The sequence below is a fragment of the Suricata suricatta genome, chromosome 1 (genome assembly GCF_006229205.1).
Source record: "Suricata suricatta isolate VVHF042 chromosome 1, meerkat_22Aug2017_6uvM2_HiC, whole genome shotgun sequence".
NCBI classification, from domain to species: Eukaryota; Metazoa; Chordata; class Mammalia; order Carnivora; family Herpestidae; genus Suricata; species Suricata suricatta.
This window is the reverse complement of record NC_043700.1, coordinates 14,266,023-14,279,099: the sequence shown is the minus strand read 5'-3', so window position 1 is coordinate 14,279,099 and position 13,077 is coordinate 14,266,023. Positions and strand designations below refer to the sequence as shown.

The window sequence follows — 13,077 nt, the reverse complement described above, 5'->3', positions numbered from 1 at the left end:
TATCTTACTTCACATACCGTGCTGGACAGTGGGGTGCCATTTAAATTGGGAAAATCGTGTTCCTTAAAATGTCCTGAGGGCTTTTCTTATGCTTTTACAAATTTTCTGTCCATTATTATCTTCATTATCACTTTCTGGAATTTCTACTAGATATTGGATCTCTTTGATTGAATATCTGTTTTTCATTTTATTCCCTATTTTCCATTTGTCTCTGATTTTATTACACTCTATGTGAGATCCATTGAACTTTATCTTCCAATTATTCTACAGAATTTTTAAAGTTCTGTTTTCTTTTTAATTCCTAGGAACGTTTTCTGGTTCCTTAATGGTTCCTTTTTATATCATTTTGCTCCCATTTTATAGAGGCAATATCTTTTCTCATATCTTTAATGATGTTAATGAAAGTTTTTTTTTTTTTTAAGTTTTCTTTCCTGCATCATCTTTGTTGCAGGAATTCTTTATTCTGCTTATTTTCACTATGGTTATCTTAAAGTGTTCACTCTTAAGATTAAGGTAAAAAGCTGGCGTGACCGGAAGCTATTTGGGCACAAGTTGATACCCTGGTGGTCTTCACTGGGACAAACTGGGGGAGGGGGCGGGGAACAGTTGGTCTTCTCCTGAGGCTCTCTGTATGTCACTGTTTGCAAGTATCCAGTTTGGGAACTGGATAAGGGTGGAGAACTGTAGAGATCTAAATGCTCCTCATTTAGACTTTGAATTTAACCCTCCTGCCCCTGCCCACGATTTCCTATTTCTGTGTCTTTTCTGGGTTCTGTATGGAAAATTGGTTCACGTCTCATAGATATCCCTCCGACTCCCTTTTTCGGTGTTAAGGTTTGATGTTCCTTCTCTGTGCTCAGTCTTTGTCCCTTGCTCTTTGTTACTCCTCTTCCCAAAATATGTTTCCATATATTATGGGTGTGGACATCACTTGGTTTCCTAGTGATGGATATACATTTCTGTTACCTATTCTTCCTGACATTTCGTGGTGACTTTTGACAGAAGGTGGTTGGGTGGGTATGCCCTTACTCTGCTATTCTAAACTTAGAAGTCTTTCACGTTTTTATCACAGAAAACATGACTCACCAAATTATGGATTCTTAGAATTCCTTTATTTTGCTTAACTAAAGCCTAAACTTGGAGATAAATGGAATTTTAATCTAATTAGGGCTTCGTGTTGGCTAACAAGAAGAAATAAAGTGTATAGTGGAAGGATCAGAGCACACACCATCACACATCTGGATGAAATACTAGGTTAGTGCACAGGTGTTTTGCCTACATGACCACTAGCTAAACATCTGGACTAGCTATTTTCTTCTTTAGTTCCTACCAGCTGTTTGGTATCACGGAATACATAGACTTATAATCAAAGTGACTTGTTGAGTGGAACGCTGAGTTGACAAATAAGTTGAGGAGACGCTTCTGTACTTCCTGAACTTGACAATGAATAGGTTTACCTTCATCACTGAATCAGCCTGCCTCCTGCTGCATGCCCTAAGAAATTCACATCTACAGGCACTGATGGGTGACTTTAACTTTTCTCTTTCATTTCTAAGGAATCTGTTAAAGTATCACACGGAAATAGTTTTCAATTAATAGTGTTAGAGGCTGAAGATCTTCCCTAGAGATCTTAGTAAACACACATATTTCTCATATTTCTTCCACATGTTGGATCTAGGAGTCGTCCTCCCCACCCCCATCTCCAATTTTTAATGGAAAAGGCCAGTTTCCTAACTCTACCAATACATTTGATTTCCTAACTCTACCAATACATTTGATGTAGAATTCAATACAATTCCTTTGACTTAAACACAGAACTAGCTTGGACTGTAGGACCAGATGAGTTTGTTAGATGGGTGTTCTCTTTGGGAGGAGAGGACATTTTAAAGTCTGAAAGCTTCTGTCAAGGCTTTTTAAAGCCAGCTATTAATCAACACACACACACACACACACAATCTATTTTCAATCTATTCGCTAAGGCACAACTCAAATCCTACTACATCTGGAAGTCTTCTGGTAGTCTTGGCTATGCTTTGTTGTTTACTATCTGAAATTGTTTGCTTTTGTGTTCATGAGAGCGTCATGTTGATAAAATGGACATCTGTCTCCTGATGAATCATTCTTCAGAAGAAGTACAGAGAAACCTCGACTAAGGGAATCACTTTTTCTGAGGCCACTGAATTAGTACCATGGACTTACAGGTAATGTTGGGCAGAAATGTATATGGCATTTTCTTAAAATGTATTTAGTGGGCCAGACTCCATTATCCGTTTGCTCCCTTCCTGTGAGTACATCCAGCCTGCCTGGTGGGAAGCCACATTGGTTCTGTAGGATGATGTTGGGGAGATTCATCAGCATCAAGGGGAAACCCCTTAATGAGAGCAGGGCTCATGCTGGTGTGAGGACAACACTCTTCATTCCTACATTTTTACACATCTTCCTTTCCACCGAGGGAGGAGAGACATACAGAAAGGGCTAAGATGGGCCATTCCCGCCAGGAGAGTAGGCAGACCCCAAAGGGAACTGATGTGCTGCCTGCTTAAGAATGTATCCAGTGTGGGTCTATTGATGGCTTTGAATTAAAGCCCTTTTGGCAGAGGCCCTTGGACATAAACATAGTGGACAGTCAAGAAAAAATCTATTTATAATTAATTACCCAGGGTAGCTCTCTCTCTCTCTCTCTCTCTCTCTCTCTCTCTCACACACACACACACACACACACAAAACCTGAACAAAATAGAAATCAGAAATCAAAGTGGTGTTTTCTCTTTTATCTGCTCTGTATTTCCAGATTTTCATTTTAAAATTACCATTTTTTCTTCATACAAAGATAAAAAAATTAGTAACTCACTTGTCCTCAAGGTGACCAATATTAACAGCTTTGTACATACACCTTTAGCCTTTTGAATTCAAACATTTTTTGGGGGAGGAGGGGGTCCCTGTTGTCTTTGCAAAACTGAGATTATAATGTGAACACTGCTTTACCTCTTGGTTTTCATTCTTTAAAAAACATCTCAGTCTCCTCTCTAGATGAACAGAAAATTTTAATGTGTTCATTGTTATTTGTGTATAACATCCCATAGAATGGATGAACTACAGTCTATTCAATCATTTAGTAACCGATAGACATTCAAGTCTGTTTTGATTCTGTCACTACAAATAGGCCTGTGTTGCTCTAATATTCTACTATAATCATGTAATACATATATTAGAAAACATCCTGTAAAATATAAAAACGAGAGAGAATTACTATAGAGTCAAGAAGCACAGTAAACCTGTTTGCTGAACAAACAGGTAAATAACTGTATTAAAATGTTCCTGGGGGCAGAGCCACATACCGTTTCTGTCTTGAAATAACCATTTCGTTGTGGGTCCTGTCTCCCAGTGTAGACTCACAGGCCCTGAGATAGGGAACCAGGCCTCTTTCCTCCTCGGCTCTTCCAGATTGCGGAGCGCAGCCCTGCAGAGGGCGGGCTGGCCTAGACCTACGCAGTCCAATGCTCTCTGACAATCTCCTTGGAAAACAGCTGTTGAGATTTCAGAATGAAAACCTCCCCTGTGTGCAATGTTACAAAACTGGATTCTCAGACCAGCCCACAAATTCTTAAAAAAAATTTTTTTTAATTGTTTATTTATTTTTGAGAAAGAGAGACAGAGCATGAGCAGGAAAGGGGCAGAGAGAGAGGGAGGCACAGAATCCGAAGCAGGCTCCAGGCTCTGAGCTGTCAGCACAGAGCCCGATGGGGGCTCGAACTCATGGACCGAGAGATCATGACCTGAGCCAAAGTCGGACACTTATCTGACTGAGCCACCAAGCGCCCCACAAAATCTTATTTTAACCGAGAATGAAGGTAGATGATATCCTTACATTGTTATAGTTTCTTATGTTTTCTGTGGTAAAATATTTCTGAATTCCAAATGAGCATCTGTATTCAGAGAACGCTTCTCTACTGTGTGTGTGTTGGGGGTGGGGGAAGAGGGAAGAAAAAGGAAGAGCGATTCTTTCCTTCTCTGCCCTCAAATGAGATGTTTTCTCTCCCCTTCTGCTGATCTGGTCGTATGTGGAAACTGAGCAAGCAGAATAGGAAATAGGATGACTAAATACGAAAGTGCCAGAAAGACGAAATGCAAAAAGAACAAATTTAACATAAAAGTAGGATATTTTTCTTAGAGTCCTCATTCATGTTTGAGATCTAAGAATTTGAATTTGATTGCTAAGGATATAGTAACTGAAATCTGCATATAAGTGAAATAAAAACTTATAGAAAAGATACTTCAGTTGTTATAGATTTCTTTTAATTTGTATTCTTTTTCAAATAGCATATTTAAACCATGATGTGAGTCAAAGCCAAAGATGATTTAATATTAATGATCATGAGATGTATTACTTATGAATAGCTGTTGATCTGTACACACATTGATTTATATGTTTGTTTTTATATGTTCATTCGGAGAGTCAATATTTGAAGTAAGATAAAAACACAAATGTATTTTAAAAAATGAAAGTTTTGATAAAATTAAAGATTAGGAGAAACTACATAACATTTGTAGGAAAACTTATCTTCCATGTAATTTAAGGAGACATAGGTTTAAAAATTCTTAAAAGTCTATAGTGTAAACTATAAGATCTATTAGTCAGTGCTGTCTTTTTTGAAGTACGATGCAAGCTAAAACTTACAAGTTATTTATATAAAAACCATATATCAAGAAATAATCCTCTGAAATCACCTATTAAATATTATTTAAAATTTTACATTAATAAAAGTAAAATCTATTCTTAAAAATGTTAACTTTTCCACAGGGGAAAAAATTACCCATAGTTCCATCACTCAAAGACCACCACTACTAATGTTTTGATGTAGTTCTTTTTGGTCTTATTCCATAAAGACATCTTTGGAGTGGCCATACTGTATATATACAACTTTAGGGCACCTGGGTGGCTCAGTCGGGTAAGCTTCTGACTTTGGCTCAGGTCATGGTCTGGCACTTCGTGAGTTCGAGCCCCACATCATGCTCTGTGCTGACAGCTCGGAGCCTAGAGTCTGCTTCAGCTTCTGTGTCTCCCTCTCTCTCTGCCCCTCCCCTGCTTGCACTCTCTCTCTCTCTCTTTTGCAAAAATAAATAAACATTTAAAAAAATCTCATTTTTCTTTTACCCTCAATGTGGCATAAATATTTCCTACTATCATAATTATATTAAGTTCATCGTAAGCAAAACTACCAACAAAAGTTAAAGTTTGTGTGTGGTAAAACGTGGATAAGCATTGTGACAGATGATGGGATTGTGGTAGTGTCTCTTCAGTTTCTCAATGAGGGAAAAAGTTTTGCCCAAAAGTGTCATAAAAGCATGACCTCAATTGCATACATGGAAACAAGACGTCATGATTCTGTTGGTTCTGTGTCAATGAAAAGATGAGAATTTCTCATCAACAATGCGAAAGAAAAAGAAAAATGGGAGACAACTGAGCAAGTGATGAACTTACAACGTGGTTGCCGCTCACGTGGCTGGTTCTGCTCCATCAGCGCTCACAGCCACCTCCTGCCATTTGGCATACGTATTTCTTTCTCTCCTTCAGTCTGAACGGTTTTCCATTCTTGGTTGGCTGTATTTCCTTTCTTATCTCCAGTTATCTGAAAGTGAAATAAAACTAACAATTCAGTTTTTGTGGCTCTTAGTTTTTAAATGAAAAAAAATTTTAAAGCAACAGAACCTTTTCCCAAAATGAAATCTGCCCCAGAACCTCAATACATAAAACAGGAGACAGTGGACCTTTTTTGGTTGTCAAGGAAGGAGCAGGGCAGACACCAGGATCCACAGCCCCAGGCTGAGAAAACATGTGATGGGCTGTTTCAACCGATATTTGCTTTCAAATTACAAAACGTTCAAGGCAAGCCATGAAGTTTTACTTACGCTGATTGTTCTGCCAACAAAAATTCAGTTTTGCGAAACCGATTTATTACACATGGAGTCTCTGACAGAAAGAAGATCTGAGCATTTTTAGAGATCAAAAAACTTGCATACATTTGAAACCAACTGAACTTTGGAATGGATATTGATTTTGTGGTGACCCAATCTCTGGAAAAAGATCATGGTTCACTCAACACAGTCTGAGGAAAATACTTCAGTTGAGTATTTCTTCTCTTTTTCCTTCTCCCCACCGGAAGTTTCTTGAAGGGGTAAAAAGAATGAAGAAAAAACTTTTATTTTTGCAGATGAAAATCAGAAAGTTAACAGGAACTTTTTTTTCTTTTTTGAAATGTTTATATTATTTATTTTGAGAGAGAGGGAGGGCCAGACAGAAAGGGAGAGAGAATCCCAAGCAGATTTGGCGGTGGCAGCATGGAGTCTGATGTGAGGCTCGATCCTATGAGCCATGAGATCAAGACCTGAGCCGAAATAAAGAGTCTGACACTTACTCAGGTACAAACTGAGCCACTCAGGTGCCCCATAACAGGAAATAAATATTTTAACTGAGGAATTAAAAATAAATATAAAAAGACAAAACTGTTTCAGAGATCATGACTGTTGTATCTCCTTAGCAAATTCAACATGTAATGGAGAATGGAATGGAAGGTAAAATTTCATTAGAAACCAACAAGTTAAGAAATCCTTGCATTTCACTGTTACGGTGACAATTGGGAAATTTATAACATGACTTTCTAAAACCATAGAGCCTGTGGGAATCTTCCCATTGATCGCATAATAAAACCCAAACTTCTCCATTTGATGTCTGCTCACCTTGCCCTTGGCCTGGGCTTTCCTTCCCTCATTCACAGCTCTGAAGTCCCACATTCTTCAGTCCCAGGAATATGCCAGACCCTTTTGCTTCTTAGGGCTTTAGTCCCCCACTCTTTCCTCTGCCCAAGGGAAAAGATGAGAATTTTTCATCAAGGATGTGAAAGAGAAACAAAAAAAAAGGGAGACAATTGAGCAAGTCAAGTGATGATGAACTTACAATGTGCACAACTGGTACCTGTTATGTGTTGAATTGTGTCCCCACTCCATTCATGTGGAAGTCATAACCTTCAGTGCCTCAGAATGCAACCTTATGCAGAAACAGGTCTATGCAGATGTTAATTGGTTAAGATGAGATCATACTGGAGTGGGCTGGGCCCCTAATCCAGTGACTGGTGTCTTGATAAAAGGGAGAAATTTGGGTGCAGGTGCATCCCCCAGAGGACGCCTTGTGAAGAAGAAAGCAGAGATCAGAGATCATTTGCAAGACAAAGAATGTCCAAGGTTCCTGGCAAAGCACCAGAAGCCAGGAGGCATCAAGCAAGTCCCTCCCTCGGCCTCACAAGGAACCGACCCTGTGACACCTGGATCTTGGACTACCAGCTTCCATAACTGTATGACAATACAGTGCTGTTATTTAAGTTGCCCAGTTTGTGGTACTTTGTTAGGGCAACCCCAGGAAACGAATACCTTCGAGCCATTTTCTCGGAGGAACCTTCCCTGACCACCTAGATCTGCCAGTGTTTTCAGCCGGAGAGCTTGCTTATTTCCTTCAGAACTCCCAACAGAAATCTGTAACTTCCTGGTTGGTTTGTCTGTGGACATCACCCCACTGGAATGTAAGGTGCAGGAGAGCAGGGGCTTGTCATGTACTCACTGCCTTCAGGGCAGCTCTCAGAGTCGGGGGCATGGCGGGGCTGGGCACACATGGGCAAAAACGTCACCAACTCACACGAGTTGCTAAGGAGGCAGTGTCAGGAGCCCTTTGTGTGAACTGTCATGCACTTTTGGATTTCGTGGAGAGACGTTTTTATTTGAGGAAGTCAGAGACTTAAAAATACTCTCAATCCTTTGTTTTATGACACTCTTCTGTCTTTCTGACTGGAAAATTTCCAAACATTCTCAAACAGAGTGAAGGTGCGTCATTCAGAGCGCTAGGAAGTTTGGGGAGAAAGAGAACGCACTGAATGTCATCGAGCTTCACAGGCTGTGAGGAGCTTGCAGAGAAAGAGAGGAAGCGGTAACAGAAAATTCGTCAAATATCCAGATCCAGTGAATTTTGTGGTTTGCTGAATTTATGTTAAACATTTGAGATGTATTTGTCTAAAATATTTTTAATACTTGAAACTATTGTAGTAATTCTTTCTAAAGAACTTCAAGGGAGAGTTAAGGATATCTTTTCCTCCTGAGTTTAAAAAGAAAAGCACATAGGGGCACCTGGGTGGCTCAGTCGGTTAAGCCTCGGGCTTCGGCTCAGGTCAGATCTCACGTTCGTGGGTTCGAGCCCCGCGTCAGGCTCTGTGCTAACAGCTAGCTCAGAGCCTGGAGCCTGCTTCCGGTTCTGTGTCTCCTCCTCTCTCTGCCCCTCCCCCTCTCATGCTCTGTCTCTCTCTGTATCAAAAATAAATAAAACATTAAAAAAATTAAAAAAATAAAATAAAATAAAAAGAAAAGCACTACTTTATTGTTTGGATATAGCAATGGATATTACAAAGCTATTTGGGGTGGAACAGAGACGTTTTAGCAAAACACAACTTATGAAGTTTTCAAAATTGTAAGTTTTCCTTTTAGACAAGAAAATCACTCTCTCCCTCTCTCTCACATATGCACACAGATACACATCCTGGTAATTTTAAAGAATATTTTTTCTCCTTCATCAGAACAGGACAGAATTAATATTTATTACTAAGGATTGGGCAATATATGGCTCAATTTAAGTTCATGACTTTCAGAGAATAACTGCAATAAAATGAATCTCATTTCGAAGGAATGAGGGAGAGTCAAGAATTTCTCCAACTTGATGCCTCTGATCTTGAACATTGACTGAAGCCTTTTTCAATGTCATTACAGTTCTACTGTCTCAACTAAAATCTAACTTGACTGTGTGTTTATTCAGTGTGGACTTCCCAAGAATACTCTTTGAAGCACAGAACTATCGTCTATGGATCTGTAGGAGCCAATGGCTCTTGCAGGTGTGGGAAGCTCATTTCCTACAATTTTATAATCCCCTGAATTCTAACACCATGGAGGAGACCTCAGTGGCCAGGACAGAGTGGTATCAGTGACATGGTGGAGAAAATTGGGACATCACTTGACAGATGGATGAGGGGCTATTGATTTAATCATAACTATAGAAATTTAACACTTCAGTGAGTCGGCCATCATATTCCACGTTCTTAACTTTAGTGTACAGTTCTAAAGGCTGTGATTATAGATGGAGGTGAGGCTGGGATGTGGGGATGGCGTAATGGAAATTAACACGCCAATTTACTAGACTCCAGGAGACCTTTTCAGGAGGCAGAGGTTTCCAGTGGTTTGGGTCCAGCACTGGATTCCCAGTGCTGTGAAAAGTCTGTGGGCACTTAAAAAAGTTTGTTGCTTGAATGATTATTTTATGAAACTATTGTTGTTAGAAAAATAAATTAAACCCATTTGAAAGGAGAGATTAGTCACTGTGTCCGGCTAATCACAGCTCTAACTTAACTTCCTTAAAATTAGTCCTAATGCATGCATGTAGATCGTCTTTTAGGAAGGTCCACGGGTGAAACATTAACATCCCCCACTCAGGAGATCACTCTGGCTTCATTATAGAAGACTGCTTGAATAATTAGACCAAGGTGTTTGGCCAGGTTACTTTTTTAGAGACTTTCAAAAAGGGTGCATTTTGCTGTATTGATCCATTTTCCAGAGAGATCTGTGACTCTATGTATCTCACCAAAGAGCTGAGAAATATTTCCTGTGTATATCAATACCATGTGGATTTTGGGGGCGTATTTACACTTTTGTCTGCAGCGATACGTCATCAAGGTCATAACAACAGAGTGAAATTCATTCTATGCTTCATGTGTCTCAGGGCCTGAAAAATTGGAAACAGTACCCAGGCCTCAGGGAGCTCCAGGGGGGCTCAGAAGAGGCGGGAGTCCGTGTTCTCTGCCAGTTTCCTGGTGGGTCAGGGAGGTGATACATATACAAGGTTGTCGGGAACGATGTGATGAGTTTAGTTTTAGACGTGCATGATTTGTTGACCTCGAGGAACATCAAGGAGGTAAATCATCCAGATGTCAGAAGCTACAGACTTCGGAGCTATTACCAAATAGAGATCTCTGAAGCTTTGAGCTCGAGTGAGAGCACTCAAAGAGAAAGCACATGGAATGAGAAAATAGAAGGGTTTAGGGTGGAATGTCTGGAAACGCCATAATTTAGGGGGCTGGCAGAAGAGAAGCCAGGCAAGATGTAGAACAGGACAGAGGGAAGTCACCCAGGCATCCGGATGGGCACTGCTACACGGCACAGAGAGACTGAGTAGGTGAGGACTGGAAAGGGCCCTTTAGGAAAATTACTAGAAGGAAAGACATAAAAACATCAACAGCTCATTTCCTGACTGGGAATAAGGTGGCTTATTTTTTTTCAACTTTTTTGGCATCTTTTGCATTCTGTACAACAAATATCGGTTACAGTATATTAATAGAAGACTGTGATAGAGTCTAAGATACTTCATGAGAAAAAAAGGGCAAGGAATTATTAATTCACAAGTGCCTGGGCGCCTGGGTGCCGGGAGTGGCAGCCGGTTTGACAAGGGAGGAGCGTAGGGCTTGTGGGGCCCAGGAGCAGGAGATGAGGCTGGAAAAGTGCTTTGGTGCCAGATTATAACAGATTTTATATGTTTAGTTAAATAATACGGATTTTATTCTGAAGGCAACGGAAGATCTTTGAGGGGTGGGGTTAGGGTTGGAACGTGCTTTACTTGGAGTTAATTCTCTACTTAATTGGACAGTAGTGTGGCTGCTAGCCTAGCGGAGCACAACCCAGGTCACTGTTACAGGAAATAAGAAAGCGAGTAGCTGTGTCTGAGAGTATTCTGGAGAAAGGAAAAGAAGCAATGTGTGTATTTCTGAGATCACATAGAAAACAGAATCGTAAACACTCAGCTGTCTCCTAACCACAGAGGCATATTCAGATGCTCTTTTTCCAGCGCCTGGAACTCAATACTTCTGTGGCAAAGAGGGATGCTGGAGCTATGTTCTTAGAAAAGTGTTTACGTGTAAGTAGCTATGGCCTCCCAGGAAGCGTCTTTCTTTGTTAGGTACCAGTTTGGGAGAAGCTGATTAAACTGCAGATAGGGGAAGGAACAGATCTAATTAGATGAGAATTGATACTTTTAAAGCAAAGGAAACGGGCCTGGGTGGCTCAGCCAGCTAAGCATCTGACTTCCGCTCAGGTCATGATCTCATGGATTACTCTGTTGTCAGCAAGGAGCCTGCTCACTTGGAATCCTCTCTACTACCCCCCTCCTCCCACTCGTTCTTTCTCCCTCCCCCTCTCTCTCTCAAAATAAATAAACTTTAAAACAAAGGACTAAAACGTGGTAGGTCCCAAATGAATTGTATTAATTTGAACTAACACACCCTGAAGGTGACAAGTGCTGTACCTGTATTCTTGTATTTTATCATTTATCCCCATTTCACAGCATTGCAAACTAAGGCCTTAGGTTATGCGACATGACAAAGCATGCCCAGCTAATAAGGCAAAAGAGGCCAAATTTGAATCTGGCTGGAAGTGCCACAGCATACAGTCTCTCTCCTGGACCAGCCACGATGAAGACGTCTTGAAGTACAATTAACTCACACCCTCGCGCATCTCACTCTGCAGTAAAGTAACTTCTGTTGCACTGGCGATAACTCAGTCTGGAGTGTGCTGCTGTGGTCGGGACTAGGGGAAGGCCTTTCTTATCGCCCCCAAACAGAGCGCCAGGTGGTGCCGGAGATGGGAGCATCCTTCCAGTGGTTGCCCCCTCCACTACTGATGAGGGTTCAAATAAGGTTAAGGTCGCCAAGTCTTCGCTTGGCCCAGTTCCTGAATTAATATCTAAGTAATGCTGTTTCGTCGGTTCCTTCTATTCCTTTGAGGCGGGCAGTGTTGCAGAGTGACTTTTTATCCACTCGGAAAACCGCGGTACTAAACACCACTGATACCTGCCCCACCACCCGGAGGGCAAGAGCCCCTTGGCTCCCCGAGCCGCCCTCCTCCTCCTTCCTTCCCAACCTTAGGGTAACCCTGAGGATGGAGGGAGGGTCGGGTACCCGCTTTCCTCCCCTACAGCCGCGAGCTTCGGGCCTGAAACGAAGCGGTCGCCCCGGGACCCCCCACGTCCCCCCCTCACCCCGCCTCGAGTGTGAGCGCGGCGAGTGTGAGCGTCCCGGTGTGCCAACAGCCGACTCACGCGCAGCCGCTTGTTGCTCCAGCTGCCGCCGTGGGGAAGTGAAAATGAAATTGACTTTTCCGAGAAATGATGAAAGCGGTACTCCTGCCAATGAGCAGCCGCGGCGAACTTCCGCACCTCCCGGCCCGGCGGCTCGCGCCCTCCCTCCGCCTCCACCTCCGGGTTGCACAAGCTTGAAACAAACACTGGGGAGGAAAGGCGGAGGGAGGAGGGCGGAGAGGGGAGGCGAGGGAGCGGGGGAGGCGAGGGAGGGGGGGAGGCGAGGGAGGGAGGGAGCCAGGCAGGGAGGAGGGCGGGGGGTGGGGGGATTTCCAGCCTCAGCTCTTCGCAGTTTCCTCTCCTTGTTTTGCTTTCGATCTGGACTGTTCTCAGGCAAGCCGGGGAGTAACTTTTAGTTTTGCTCCTGCGATTATTCAACTGACGGGCTTTCGTTTCCATTTCACACACCCTAACAACACTTAAACCTTGCGGAATTGTATTGGTAGTGTGAAAAAGCACACTGAGAGGTAACATTTTTTTCAAATAATAGTTGTGACTGTGCGTGTGTGTTTCTCGAGGGCATGTTTTTGAGGACTGGAGGGGATGTGTGTGCGCGCGTGTCCTGATGGTTTGACACAGTGTTTTGCAGACGGAGAATGCTGGGGTTCATAAATATTAATGCCGAATTTTGGAGGAACAGTCGGAGCTCTTATGGATCATCTGATTTTAGGGGAAGCAGGTTCTGCTGCTGTTGCTGTTGCTACTGGGGCTGCTGAGACTGCGAGGAGGAGGAGGAGGAGGAGGAGGAGGTAGAGAGGGAGGAGGAGGAGGAGGAGGTTGGTGGAGGTTTAATTTCACTTTTGGATTTGCCGATGCGGAGAGGTGGCTCCATGGACACAGACCTGCTCTGTGTGATTCTGCGC

General features: G+C 42.2%; 1 protein-coding gene and 1 long non-coding RNA gene across 4 annotated transcripts in view; one reads left to right on the top strand and one right to left on the bottom strand.

The window, feature by feature from the left end:
- LOC115287735 overlaps positions 1-8,209 on the bottom strand; it is a 16,828-nt gene extending 8,619 nt beyond the window's left edge. The window contains exons 1-4 of one of the 2 annotated variants that reach the window (XR_003906625.1): positions 6,974-8,209; positions 6,739-6,857; positions 5,483-5,630; positions 3,339-3,527 (exon numbers count right to left, since the gene is read on the bottom strand). This is a non-coding gene — a long non-coding RNA (uncharacterized LOC115287735). Of the gene's footprint in view, positions 1-3,338; positions 3,528-5,482; positions 5,631-6,738 lie in introns of both variants that reach the window. The other variant, XR_003906624.1, reaches the window with a different exon arrangement.
- A 4,298-nt stretch (positions 8,210-12,507) lies between these two features.
- The window catches only part of IRF2 (interferon regulatory factor 2), an 84,282-nt gene continuing 83,712 nt past the window's right edge, over positions 12,508-13,077 (top strand). The window contains exon 1 of one of the 2 annotated variants that reach the window (XM_029934396.1): positions 12,508-12,681. The gene's annotated coding sequence lies outside the window, so the exon portion shown is untranslated. Of the gene's footprint in view, positions 12,682-13,017; position 13,077 lie in introns of those variants that run through there. The other variant, XM_029934403.1, reaches the window with a different exon arrangement.